Genomic DNA, 14,680 nt, shown 5'->3' on the forward strand with positions numbered 1-14,680 from the left:
AGGGGGCTTGGTTGGGCTCAGGTTAGTCTTAGGCTCAGGTTAGTCTCAGTCCTAGCCAAATTTCTTGCCAAACAACTACAGCCCTATGCAGAATCCATCAACTCACACGTAAGAAACTCATTCCAGTTTGTCAAGATCATAAAGAAACAAAACTTACAAGCCAGTGACCTACTAGTGAGCTTCGGTGTCATATCCCTCTTCACCCAAGTGCCAATAAAAGAAGCCTTGACAACCATCCAAAACAAATACAACCCCCGCAAGCACATTCTAGATCTGACCAACCACTGCCTATCCAATACATACTTCACCTACAATGGACAAAAATACAAACAGATAGAAGGAGCACCCATGGGGTGACCCCTCTCACCTGTCATCGCAAATCTCTACATGGAACACTTTGAAACACAAGCTCTAGAAAAATATGATCACAAACCCAAACTCTGGCTCAGATATATAGATGACACCTTCATAATCTGGCCACACGGGAAAGAAAAACTGAACAACTTCCCCACACACCTCAACAGCCTACACCCCAAAATACAATTCACCATGGAAACAGAAACTAACAATCAACTTCCCTTCCTAGATGTCTTAGTATACAAAAAATCCAATGGCTCCCTAGGACACACCATCTACCAGAAGAAAACACATACAAACTGCTATCTACACGCATTCTCACACCACCATCCAAGACAGATCAATTCCGTAGCTGAGACACTCATCTCCAGGACAAAATGCTTAGCCGACGAACAACACTTAGAGACCGAACTACACACTCTCACTAACATACTAACAGCCAACGGATTCCAAAGAAAGAAGATTACCCACCTAATCCAAAAAGAAACCCCAACCAAAATCCAAGACAGAGAACAAGAGAACAGCAAAGGCCTCCTCCCATATATAAAAGGCATTACAGACAAAATCAGCAAGATCCTCCAAAAACACAACATTAAAACAGCATTCTGCACAAACAGAAAAATATCCACCATCCTAAGAAACCCTAAAGACAAAATCGAGTTAGAAAACCAAGGAGTATACGAAATCCCTTGCACCGACTGCCCCACCACATACATCAGACAAACTAACAGAAGAATAAGTGCATGCATTGAAGAACACAAGAACTCAATCAAAAAAGAAGAACCAACCTCTTCCCTGGTCCAACACCTCAAAGCCACAGGACATGAAATTGACTTTAAAAATACCAGAACTATTGCCAAAACCAAACACTTCAACAATAGAGTAATCAGGGAAGCCATAGAGATAGAAAAAAGCCCACACAGCATGAATAAACAAGATGATACCTCCCGCCTACCAGCCATTTGGAAACCCGCCCTCATGAACAAACAAGTACCTAACATGAAGAATGACACCAGACCCACATGCACAAGGGCCACACAAGATGCTACCACCACACTTCCACGTAGAAAGCAGACTCACACCCACAAAGAAAATGAGACACGACCATGGACCAGACATACCGCAGCTGCATCACTACCCGCTTCAAACCCCTCTGACCCATACATGAAGCGAACTGATGCCCACCATGAAGATGTGGCACGACCACGAACGTGAAGCCAAAAAGCAGGATCACAGCTCACCAGCTCAAATCTCCCAGCAACTAAGACTAACCTGAGCACAACCAAGCCCCCACCTGAACAGAACACCCCCCCAGCCAATCAGAACACAGCCAACCCCCCCCAACCAATCAGAACACAGCCAAACCCCCAACCACAGAACAAAGAACATATCCCCAGCCAATCAGAACAAAGCCAAGCCCCCAACCAATCAAGTCCCACCCCCACTAGCAGTTAAAAGGAAGAAGCAGCTGCAAGCTCACATTACTCCGAGAAGCACAAAGCCGAAGACACAAGCCTGAAGATGATGAGACTTCATCGAAATGTCGCCTAGATACTTCCAATTTTACGTGGGAGAAAACCCGAATAACCAAAGATCCATATATATATATATATACATATACATATACATATACATATACATATACATATACATATACATATACATACATACATACATACATACATACATACATATATATACATATATATATATATATATATATATATATATATGGTATTCAGCTTTGTTCGGGTATTTTCCCACGTCATTATATTTGTGCTTTTAAAGTTATAGCAACGTTTCAGCAGAATCTCGTCTGCCATCATCAGGCTTCTATATATAGGCATTAGGAGGTGATATATATCAGATGTACTGATAGTCTTATCCTCACATTGGTCAAATTCCTTTTGAAATGTGTCCTCACAATTTTGTATATGACTAAATTTTTTAATTTAAATGTGCAGGTTGTAAAGATAGGTTTATTTTAGCTGTTCTAAATCATGTTATCTTACTTCATTCGGTAACGATGGGTTCTAGTACTGAGACAGGGAGGGAAAAAATCTCTCTATTTCCCCCCCCATGCATAATTTTTATACTTACATTGAATTTCTCCCTTATTGTTCCTGCACCAAAATTGAAAAGTCACAAAAGCTGTGATCTTTCTTTATACAGAACTTGTGTTGACAATGCATTTTAAAGATTAAAAACAGAACTAAGATTATTGGCCTCATTAATTATTTCCTTATTCTTTCTGTTCTTAAAATATGGCTGTTTCCAAAATAGTATTGTAATTGTTAAATAGTCATTTTTATGGAGGTTAAAGTTTCACTTTATTAATAATGAATAGTTCCCTTTATATTTTAATTAAGTGCACATTGTACTACACTGTACTGAATTTAACTGAATTTGACATTCAGGCTATTAATGATTATTAATGGTTCGCATTTCAAAAGCTTATAAAATTACAGACTATAAATGAAAAAATATTATAGTGGCTCACAACAATAAAAATTTCAAATAGTATCAGTAAATTGAATTGCTTGGAATTCATCATCTACTTACCCTGATCTAAAACAACCATTGAACTTGGCCCAAATTCAATATTAATTGTAAAATGTTCTTTTTTCTCTAAAAAGAAAAAAATGTAGATCACCAGAGAAGGATTTTAACTGATGTCTTTTCATTTTTCTGCATGTGAATTTTGATTATTTTAAATTTGTTTCTTATAGCCAGATGAGGAAAAAAATGTAAGCATTTTAATAAATAATTCTGCTTTTCAATTACATTATTGGTTTTACTATTTTGATTATTGTTCCGTTTTGAATATTATTTCCTTCCTTCCTTCCTTCCTTCCTTCCTTCCTTCCTTCCTTCCTTCCTTCCTTCCTCCTTCCCTCCCTCCCTCCCTCCCTCCCGACTTTTAAGACCTATATTTATCAGCAGTTATTTATCTACAATGTACAAAGCCCAGCAGAACCCTGGCAACTTATGATTACATTATCCAAACACTGAGGCATTCAGATTAAATGTTTCATATTTTTCATACTGTAGACTTTGGAATCATCAATCAATTTTTTATTTGATCATAGACCTGCAAGCAGGCTTTGGAGTAATGATTTTTTTTTCAGTTCAACATTATTTTCAAGAAACGACTGGATCTCATATAGTGAGTGCTCACACATAAAGAATATACATAATTACAAAGTTGGAAGGGATCTTGGAGGTCTTCTCGTTCAACCCACTGGTCAGTCAGGAAACTATAATCATTTTAGACAGGGGGTTGCCCAATCCCCTCTTAAAAACTTCCTGTGTTGGAGCATAATGTACTGATTTTGATCTGGTATTGATATGTTATTTAATATGTCAAAATCATAAACTTGTCCCTTGCCACAGGACACTCTCAGACTATTAACATTGTAATTTTTAGTACGATGGAAAGGAAAGGTAGGAAAATTATGAGTGGAGTGTAAATATTAAGTATATGTAGTGTTAATAAAAATGTTTTAATTTTTATTGTGCTTTCACATGCTACTTTTTAAGAGTCTGATCCCTAGAACGCAACTAGGTCCTGCTATGCATTTCTGATTTAGTAGTGGATAATGGGGGGGTGACACCATGTGTCACCATGCTTATTTTCTCCTGTATAAGTGAATAGTTATCCTTCCTTCTTGAGGGAGGAAGGAATATACAAAATCCCTTTGCTAGGAGACTTAGCAGTAAATATACTGTGGTAGACATGGCAGCATAGCTTGTCAAACAGGTGGAAACTGTTGGCAGAAAAGATGAGGAGTTCCATTACATGGGAGTTGGCTCTGCAAAGTAAACCTTAAGCTAACTTTAAACAAAACTGAACAATTAAACTCATATTTTTATAATAAGTTTGCTGGCTTGTACAGGGAACCGAACTATTAAAATAATTGCCAGGTTAGCACAGAGTGATATTTCTTCGCTTTTGCTAGTTAAAAAATATTATCACGTGTCAAGAATAAGTTGTAGCCTATATTGTGCTGATGTAAATCCAAAAGAAATGTATCTAGCACTCTTCAATTATATTTAATGCCTATAGTACTTAAGAGTGGTTTACTTTTGAGTAATAATGCTTGGGCTGTAAATAAATTTTAGCAGAGGTTGAAATAAGGTTTCAACCCTATGCATGCTTATGTGGAGTGGAGACTTGATTTCTTAGTAATAAACATAGAATACACAGTATTCTGAGCAGTCTGAATATTTTAGTCCAAAGTAATGGATCAATATATTATATATTCATGGCAGGAATAGAGTGAAGGAGTTGACTTAAAAAGCCACCAACATTGACAACATATCTGTTGACTATATTGATCAGAGCAGGATATTGCCTAAAGGTGATGTATTGCATAGACCTTGCATTTTACTTTGATTTGATTTGATATGGCCATAAAACTAATGAATCAATCTATCTATCTATCTATCTATCTATCTATCTATCTATCTATCTATCTATCTGTCTGTCTACAAATATTTTAATTCTATATTCCTTTTATGGAACTACTTTTGCAGTTTTCTTCTACTGAGTCATAAACTAATCTGCTACAATGATCTTGGTGTGATTAAGCAGATCTTTAAGAACTCATGCATAATACCAAAGCAGCACTATTTGTGAATTGTTCTGTAAGTCGTATTAGCCTGTTTTCTAATACATGGTTTTGCCTTATTGTAAACCAGAAATCAACTAAAGGTAAAGATAAAGGTTCCCCTCACGCATTTGTGCTAGTCGTTTCCGATTCTAGCCATTGAGCCACTGCATCCCCTTCAGAAATCATTATGGTTTAATATTTAGCATGACGTACAAACCAAGCATGACTCTAGTTACTGTTTGGAAAAGAAATTGCTTTGAATATCTTTGGGCTCTTTGAGACTATAAATGAAAGTAGATACCATATAATATCTTAAAAGAGAGAGACAGAGGGAGCCAGTAAAGTATGGTAATTAAGATATTGGATCAGCACCTTGCAGGACAGGTTCAACTTCACTTTCTGCCAGAGAAACTTTGAGTACTCATTCCCTCCCTCAGCCAAGCCTACCTCACAGCAGTGTTAATGTGGGAAAAAAGCTCTGAGCCTATAAAGGAGCAACGGAATATAAATCAAATCTCTCCATAATTACCTATTTTCAGACTATATGGAGAAAAAGCAGCAAAACATTATTCTTGTCCCAAACAGCACAATAAGACATGTATAAAATATCTTACTTAATAAACGAACAAATTTGGCTCATCATATTTAAAATATTTTTTTAAAAAAATATTTTACCTTTTGTTCTTATTTTTTTAGTTAATGTAGCAATAATGGCATATCTGAACAGGCTTGGGGATGCAACTAGTACACAAGTTGATTATAAAATATTTCTTTAAACTAGGGTACTAGGATTTCAGAGGAATGAGACTTTTTAAAGTCTATGTAAGTAAACTGTTTTGACTTTTACATTTGATATGCAGGTGCAAATATCTAATTAATTTCTCATAGTTTATTTTGATGTTGTAATTATTATTTTGACACTTTATTGTAAACTGACATGGGAAAAATATGAAAGGGATGTCAGTAATAACAATATAGTTTTTTTTCTTTCTGAAACAATAATTCCCCATCCATTCCTAAAATTAGCCATTGCCTGACAAATGAGAGCTGTGGAAAATTACCATGTCTAAAAACCTAGAGAATGAAAGAAATTAAGTTTATAAATCGTATCATAAAACTTTAATCTTGTTTTTCCTTGCTTGCTCCTGACTTATTTTTGATATTCAGAATTTGAAAACCCACCTGCAAAAATAGGTTATGCTCCAACCAGGAAATTCTGCCTGGGGTTCTATCCATTTTAGTAATAAATTATTTGTGTACTTTTTGAATTGAAACCTGTCAGGATGAGGAATTAAAACAGTGGGGTTTTTTTTAATGGCAACTTTAAGGGGTGCAGACAGACAGCATTTCCCAAGCTAGCTATGGAATTCTGGGAGTTGAAGTCTATGCCTCTTAAAGTTGCCAATCTTAAAAACACTGAATTTTGTGTGCGGAAACAAAGGAAGCAAAAAATCTGGAAGCTACTTTGAAGAAACAATATGTATGATCCAGGAAGAGTCACATCCTTTCAGAACTCATCAACAAAAATAAAAAAGGTGCATGTGAACTGTTCTCAAGGCTGTGGATTATTCTGATCTATTCTTGGGTATGTCTTCCATATAAATATAACCAGAACATCAGGCTTTCTCATGCATCATACTACCTCCCAGAAGATCCCAGAAGAAGAGCTGAACCCTCTTGCATTCTATGGCTGCTTTTGCAAAATTATTTTCCAGATTGATGTATAGTATTGATACTGGAGCTCTTCCAATATCTTGATCCTAACAGATCTGAAGGATATCTATTGGCAAAAAGCTGTTTCTTATATTCTGCCATTAGCTGAGCCTCTTACCCACTGGACAGAACCTGATGCAGCTTCTCTACTATTTTCTCATAAGAGGGCTGACACACACACACTAAAAGATAAGCAACAGGGCTCTTCACAAGTTAACAGAGTCAAAATGATTTCATTCTGTGACTGCATCTGCCTTCTTGACTCTTTTGAACATACCCTTGTAGATGCTTCTGACACAAGAACCCACTAATTGGATGTGCATTGTATAAAAAGGTTAAACTGAGTTTGGATAGTTTGAAGCCTCTTTGCACGTATGCAGATCTAGATAGCATGGCTAGTTAATGGTTGTTTAGCATATCACAAGAACCTTAAAAAATGGGGAAAGTTGAATAAATTATGGTTGCTAAACAGGCCTGCAGGAAAGTAGGCTTTATAAAGTTTGTTGTGCACTATTGACCACACACTATTGATTTCAAGAAAAAAAAACAACTTATCTGAAAATATATTTTATTTGTTCAGAGCAGTGACTCTGCTCTGGGCTTCAATTAACATTGTTAACTTAGTTTACAGTAAATTTTTATTTTTATTTGATCAGATAACAGAATAACTCTTCTGAATTCTGGCATCAGTGCTTCAGATGCTACTGGCTTTCTCTTTAGATTTTGCTGGTTGAAGTCTGTAAAAGAGAATAATTACTCAAGGGTAACAACAGACTTGCTTAATATGTTGTTTGAATACAATTCTTTTAAAACAGGGCTGTCAAACTCACGGTCTATGGGCCAGATGTGTCACGCACTAGCCACACCCAGTTTAGCAAAGGGGGGGGGGAAAGTCCCGACATGTCATGTGACGATGTTGTGATGACGTGAGTATAACACCTCTGCTTTAAAAAATATTTTTCTATTAAAAGTGTTTTTCTGAATTTGGATAGCTTTAAGAAGCTGCAATCTAGACTTCAAAAGTCACACAAAGGTAACATTTGTGGAACATCCTTTGTGGAACAATTTTTTATTCTCTCTGGGATATTTTCCAGGAGAAAAGATATATTGGAGGCAAAAAATAATGAATAGTTCGAAGTATATTAGTAATAGCTTTAGAGAAGGGGGTGTGCCTAAGTTCACACAAGAATCCTGAACAAAAAATGACTTGGATTTGCACATTTTTTTTTTTACTAACCATGAACAATCATGGCTGTTTTCATCTAACTTCCTGAGGCATAAAGAATGTTGCAAATGATGATATTAAATTTTATAATAAACAAATTTGCAGAACCAAGATGCACCCTTAAAGGAAACCTAGGCATTTGCCTAGGTCAGCATGTCAGCAGTGGTGGAAGCAGTAAGTGACTTGGGTGAAGACTGGAAAGCAGAAAAAGAGTACAGAAAATCCTTGCTCTTTGTTGCTATCTGATGGTTATTAGGATTTTGCTATTTACATCTGGTACTTGTAGCATTGGTATAACTTGCTGATACCAAGCCATTCCCAAGAAATCATTCTGAGCTACCACTGCTGACATTTGTTCCTGAGAGTGATTAATATATGCAAGTCTTGGACACCAGTGTAAGTCTTCTCCTTCAAATTAATAATATGGAATGGAATGGAATTAGAATAGAATTCTTTATTGGCCAAATGTGATTGGACACACAAGGAATTTGTCTTTGATGCATATGCTCTCAGTATACATAAAGAAAAAATAAAATATATTAATCAAGAATCATAAGATACAACACTTAGTAATAGTCACAGGATACTAATAAGCAATCAAATCATGCTAGGAAACAATAAAAACAATATAAGTCATAAAGATACAAGCAACATGGATATAGCCATAAGTGGGAAGAGATAGATACTAGTAAGGATGGGAAGAAATACAGTCTTAGTACTTAGACAGTGTTGTGGGAATTAGTTGTTTAGCAGAGTGATGGCATTGGGAAAAAACTGTCCTTGTGTCTTGTTGTTCTGATGTGCAGAACCCTGTACTGTCGATTTGAGGGTAGAAGTTGAAACAACTTATGTCCAGGATGTGAGGGGTCTGTAGATATTTTCACAGCCCTCTTTTTGACTCATGCAGTATACAAGTTCTCAGTGGAAGGCAGGTTGGTAGCAATTGTTTTTTCTGCAGTTCTAACTATCCATTGAGGTCTGTGTCTGTCTTGTTGAGCTGCAGAATTGTATATGACTCTATTTCCTAAAAAAATAATTTTTCCTAAAACAATATTTTTTCCTAAAAAAACCAATTAACACATGTACTATTTAAAAAAAAAACATTTTAAAAAAAGCCACTTACCCAATTGAAGGCACAAGGAAAGCAGGAAGATTCAGTTGCTGACTAATGAGGTGGATGCAGCTGCAGCTGTGGGATTGCAGGTGAAGCTAGGCAGGTGAGTCAGCGACCAGCTGCTTGGGATTCAGTTTAGGGATAGGTGAGCAAGCTGGAGGCTGGGGGAAAGGTGGGTTAGTTAGTTAGGCCCTCCTGAGATGGAGCTGGGGTGCTTCGCGAGCTACGTGAGGGCGGTGATGGGCTGTGGCATGCTAGGCTGCAACTGATCGCCAGCAGCTTCGCAAGCTATGCAAGGCCGGGGATGGGGACAGGCAGCACGCTAGACTGCAACTAATCACTGGTGGCTTTGTGAGCGACATGAGGCCAGGGATAGGCAGCATGCTAGGCCTCAACCAATCGCTGGTGGCTTCACAAACTACACAAGGCTAGGGGAAGGCAGGGACATGCTAGGCTGCAACGGATCGCTAGCGGTTTCATGAGCTACGCGAAGCCGGGGATAGTGGGTCGGGTGGCAAGGGGCAGCTGCAGTGCTGGTGGCTTCATGAGGTATGCAAGCTTGGGGGTGGGGTGGGCTAGCGAGTGCTTACCTGTAGGCAGGAGGAGGCAGCTCTGTTGGGGCGCAGGCACTGCAGAAGGCAAAGTCAGCTTAGGCAGGCAAGCTGCAGAGCAGACTGTGCATGCACAAGCTATAGTGCCGGGGAGGTCAGGTCACGTGAGGAGTGACTGACGACGTGAGGTGAGTAGGTAGGTTGCGTGGCAAAGCAAAGGCAAATATATAGGGCTGGGATAGGCAGGGCGAGCATCGGGTGAGCAGGCAGGGCAAGTGAGCATCGAGCAGGTGGGCGGAGCGAACGAGTGAGTGGCGACTGGGCAGGGAACAGGGCCAGCTAGAAGTCGCTACAGGTTCGGCTACCCAGGCTAAATTACCGCTACCAGTTTGCCCGAACTGATGCGAACCAGCTGAATACCACACTGTTGTGAATCCAATGGTTTGGGGTCAGTTGTGGGAGGTTTGGTTGTTGTTGGTGTGTCTCAGATGGGTTCAGTTGTAGGAGGCTTGACTATTGGTATGTCTGAGATGGGGGTTGTGGAGATAAGTAGCTGTAGTTTCTTTTCAAACCTGCAATAGAACACATTCAGGTCATCTGCTAGTTGCTGATTTCCTTCTGCCTGGGAAGGAGGTTTGCCATAACCGGTGATATTTTTAAGTTTTCCACATGTTTGCTGGTTCATTTGTTGAGAACTAATTCCTTAACCTTTCACAGTAGCTTCTTTTTGCTGCTCTGATCTCCCTTGTTAATATATTTCTGGCCTGATTGTACAGCATTCTATCACGTTTTCTGTAGGTTTCCTCTTTGGAATGACGTAGCTGCTTAAGTTTAGCTGTGAACCAAGGTTTATTATTACTGTATATTCATAGGTTCCTGGTCGGTACACATAGGTCTTCACAGAAGCTGGCATATGATGTTACAGTATTTGTGAGCTCATCTAAGTCTGCAGACGTATCTTCGAAAATATTCCAATCAGTGCAATCAAGGCAAGCCTGTAGTTTTAGATACAACTACTTGCCTTTTGAATACTTACGATACAAAGGGAGGCACCATCTGTCTTATGGCCCCACCAGCTCTATTTCCACTTGCCAGAAATAAGAATTAACCTTAGGGTTAATCCAGTCTAGAGAAAGAGAGGAGGGCCCCTCTTCTTAAAACTGAACTTTGAATCCAATTACACTTTGTTCCTGTTCACTGTTCCTAAGTATTTTTTTAAAGAAGGGAAATGTTTACAATTAATAGTGATGTGGACCTTGACCAATTGTTAAGATGTTAAAGTGCAGGAGATAGCATTTCAGTTAAAATAACTCTCCCCAGATACAAAAGTGGAGTAAGGTTTCTAGTAAAGTTCAAATGTGCTTGCTGAGTTCCAACTTGCTAGGTCTGTTTGTTATGGCAACTTTGAGATCACTGTCTAATTTAGACCACATTAAATATTTCCTTTCTTCATCTAAGCTTAAAGATTGGTAGACCATTTGGTTCAAAGCTTTGACTAAAACAAAAAACAAACACAGGATCAGTGCAGACTCAATGCAAAGCAAACCAACCACATGTATACTTGGGCAACTCCCATAAATAGCAAAAGAAGCAAAGACCTTGATGAAATACAAATGGAACCGCCAAACATTTCTCTTGAATAAATAGTTATTTATATATTTCTGCAATTTATCAGGCAGCTTTAACTTGTTGAAACAAATGCCTTGGCAGAATGCCTTAGCAATCTGTCATTTGAATCTGTACCTGCAATATTACTCTGTAGGAAGTTAGCATACATTCCTCCCTAGAAAATTGAAATATCCTAGGAAATATTAAAAAGGCAGAATATTTCCCCTAAAAAGAGTAGAAACTCTGAAGCAGAAACTCACCTCAGAAGCTCACCCCCACCTTTGTTAAAGGGTGGGCCATTAAGGCCTGGGCCAGAATATTTTACATATCAAAGATCTCCAGATAAAGTTACAGCAATTGCCCAAAGCCCTTTTCATTACATCATCATCCAGCAAGGCTCAACCAAGCCTGGAACTTAGGATAGCCTACAGAGTTGCCCCTGCATAGCCCCATTGGAGTCTGACAATCTCAAAAGAGAGTATAAAACCAGGAACTCTCAGCATCTCAGCCCTTCCTTCTCTTTTCCTTCACCTTGAAGCATGTGATCATTCAACTTTGGAGCTCCAAGCCAAACAGCCTCCATGTTTCCAGTGTCTTTTTCCCCACTTGGAACTGAACCCAGAAGAATAATTCTTCCAACAACCCAATAAATGGTTTTAAATCCTAAACGTAATATAATTCCAAACAGAACCTTTTTCCAATAGTATTTTGTTTATGCTATCTGCTTTAATTGAAAGTTGCAATCAAAAAAACCCACCCCATTAATTTTTGCTGGTTGAAGTCTGTAAAAGAGATTAATTACTCAAGAGTGGCATTTGAGGAGCTAGACTGATAGCTCTTGTCTTTGTCTTCTTGAAACTACTGTTTACTTTTGATTCATATAACTGCTTGAACCATCCTTGTTCTTCATCTGAAATATTTTAGTTCATGCATAATATAAATCTTGTTTTGGTCTAAACGGCACCTTCCAACTTTAATGTTTAACTAAATTGTCTCTTTTAAATTTAATCAAAGAATCAATGCATTTAATTTTGCATATATAAAAATATTTTCAAGTAAGTAAAAGATGTATGTCTAATACAGCCTCACGATCCATAGAATTCAAATCAAACTACATATGATGTGCCCAATTTAATTGCTTAATGTTAGGAAAAAAAGTAATCAGACACTTCCAAACAAATGTACTAATCTGCATGGAGTTCTCACTGGGTAAACTCTACCATTAAGCAAAAAGAGATGGCCATTCCAAGCATCAAGTTTGAGAGTCACATGAAGTTGCATCATCTTTTCAATTATTTAATGTTTCAGTTATTACACACAGTAAGTAATCTTGGGAAATGGAAGAAATATCTTCCATTGTCTATATAATTGGATTGGCTTTGGGGAGCCAGACATCTTGATTAGGGAAGAGCAGCACTCTGTTTTGCCCCATATTTGCAGAACCCTCCTGCCACTGAGAAGTCTGACCAGTTTGCTTTTAAAAATATTCTCCTTTGGTATGTTTTGCTTTTCCTATGTGCTACTACAAATAAATATCACTTTGGGAGACAAAAGCAACCAGATGAAATCCAGAGAGCTATTATAGACTTCTAATCCAGATTGGAAGCTATGCTGATGTGGTCTCCTGCTGCTTTCTCTTCACAATCAAAACAGTAAATCTGAATGTGCCTGTTTAAACATGACAATGCATGCAATTTGCTTTCAAATGCCATACAAAGCATTGTTCTTGTGCCGGTTTACAGTAAGACCTAAACATGAGTCAGTATGGGGAATGAAACAGGAGTGACTATTTCACTCCTGCTACCTACCTAATTACATTTGGCTAAATGTAACCCTGCATGGTAAGCTGTTGAACAGTTGCAAAATATCCACTCTAGGCATATTTATCTTTGAATAATAGAATAACAGAGTTGAAAGGGACCTTGAAGATCTTCTAGTTCAATCCCCTGCTTAGACAGGAAACCCTGTACCATTTTAGACAAATGGTTGTCCAATCTCTCCATAAAAACCTCCAGTGTTGGAGCACCAGAGCTTCTGAATGCACGGTGTTCTACTGATTTCTGTCAGGAGATTCCTCCTTATTTGTAGGTTGGTTCTCTTCTTGATTAATTTTCATAGATATTGGAACACTGCTATCATGTCACCCTTAGTCCTTCTTTTCATTAAATTAGACATACCCAATTCCTGCAACCATTTTTCATATTTTATTCTCCAGTGCCTTAATCATCTTTGTTGCTCTTCCCTGGACTCTTTCCAGAGTCTCAACATCTTTTTTGTTGTGACAAAAACTGGGTGTAATATTCCAAGTATAGTCTTACCAATGTATTATATTTGATATTATCATTTCATGTGATCTTGATTGTAGCTTAGGCCTTGGCTTTTTCGGCAGCTGCAGCAGACTGCTGCCTCACATTTTAAGTGATTGTCCACTAGGACTCCAAGATTATTCTCGCAGTTACAACTACTGAGCCAGATATCATTTATTCCATACCTGTGCATTTGGTTTTTCTTGCCAAAATGTAGAACCTTACTTTTCTCACCACTGAATTTCATTTTATTAGATAGGGCCATTATTCAAATCTGTTGAGATGCTTTTGTATCTTGAGTCTATCTTCTGAGTGTTGGCTATTCCTGCCAGTTTGGTATCATCTGCATATTTCAGGAATTCCCTTTCTATCCCCTCATTTAAATCATGTATGAAGATATTGAAGAGTACTGGGCCCAAGACAGAGCCTTGAGGTATCCCACTCCATATTTTCCTCCATGTAGATACAGTTCCATTAAGGATTACACATTGTGGTTGGTCAGCCTGTTATGAATTCATCTGGTGGTGGTGCTGTCTAATCCACATTTTTTCTATCTTATCAAGTAGAAGGTTGTGGTCTACTTTATCAAATACCTTACTAAAGTCCAAGTAAATTATATCCACAGCATTTCACTAGTCCATTAATTTAGTCACCTTGTTACAGAATGCGGTAAAATTTGTCTGGCATGATCTGTTTTTGACAAACCCATGCTGGCTTCTGATGACTTTGTTTGACTCTATAGATTTGTTGCTTTTACAGAATTTTCCCAGTTATTGATGTCAGGCTGATAGGTTCTGGATCCCCCCCACCCCCATTTTCATTCTTTTTTTGAACACCAACTCTTTCCCAATCAATTGGTAGTTCTCTGGTGCTCCAAGATCTTTGAAAGATATGGTTTGGTGGTTCTGAGATCATGTCTGTCAGTTCCTTCAAACCTTAGTTGTATAATCAATCTAGTTGATGTGAATGTGTCTAGAGTGGATAGGTGTTCTCTTTCTATTTTCTTGTTTATTTTATTTCTTGCATTCCTAATTTGCATTTTACAGTAATTTTTTGATAGGTTGGACTGTCAAAATGCAAATATTTTGTATTTACATACAGTTCTCAAAATTTCCAACTCCACTTAGCCTTTGCTTAACAACGATGACACCATTAAAGCCAACATCTTTAACCCATTCTTCGGCTCAGTATTTG

The sequence above is a fragment of the Pseudonaja textilis genome, chromosome 4, assembly GCF_049901715.1.
Source record: "Pseudonaja textilis isolate UNSWEBS1 chromosome 4, rPseTex1.2, whole genome shotgun sequence".
Lineage (NCBI taxonomy): Eukaryota > Metazoa > Chordata > Lepidosauria > Squamata > Elapidae > Pseudonaja > Pseudonaja textilis.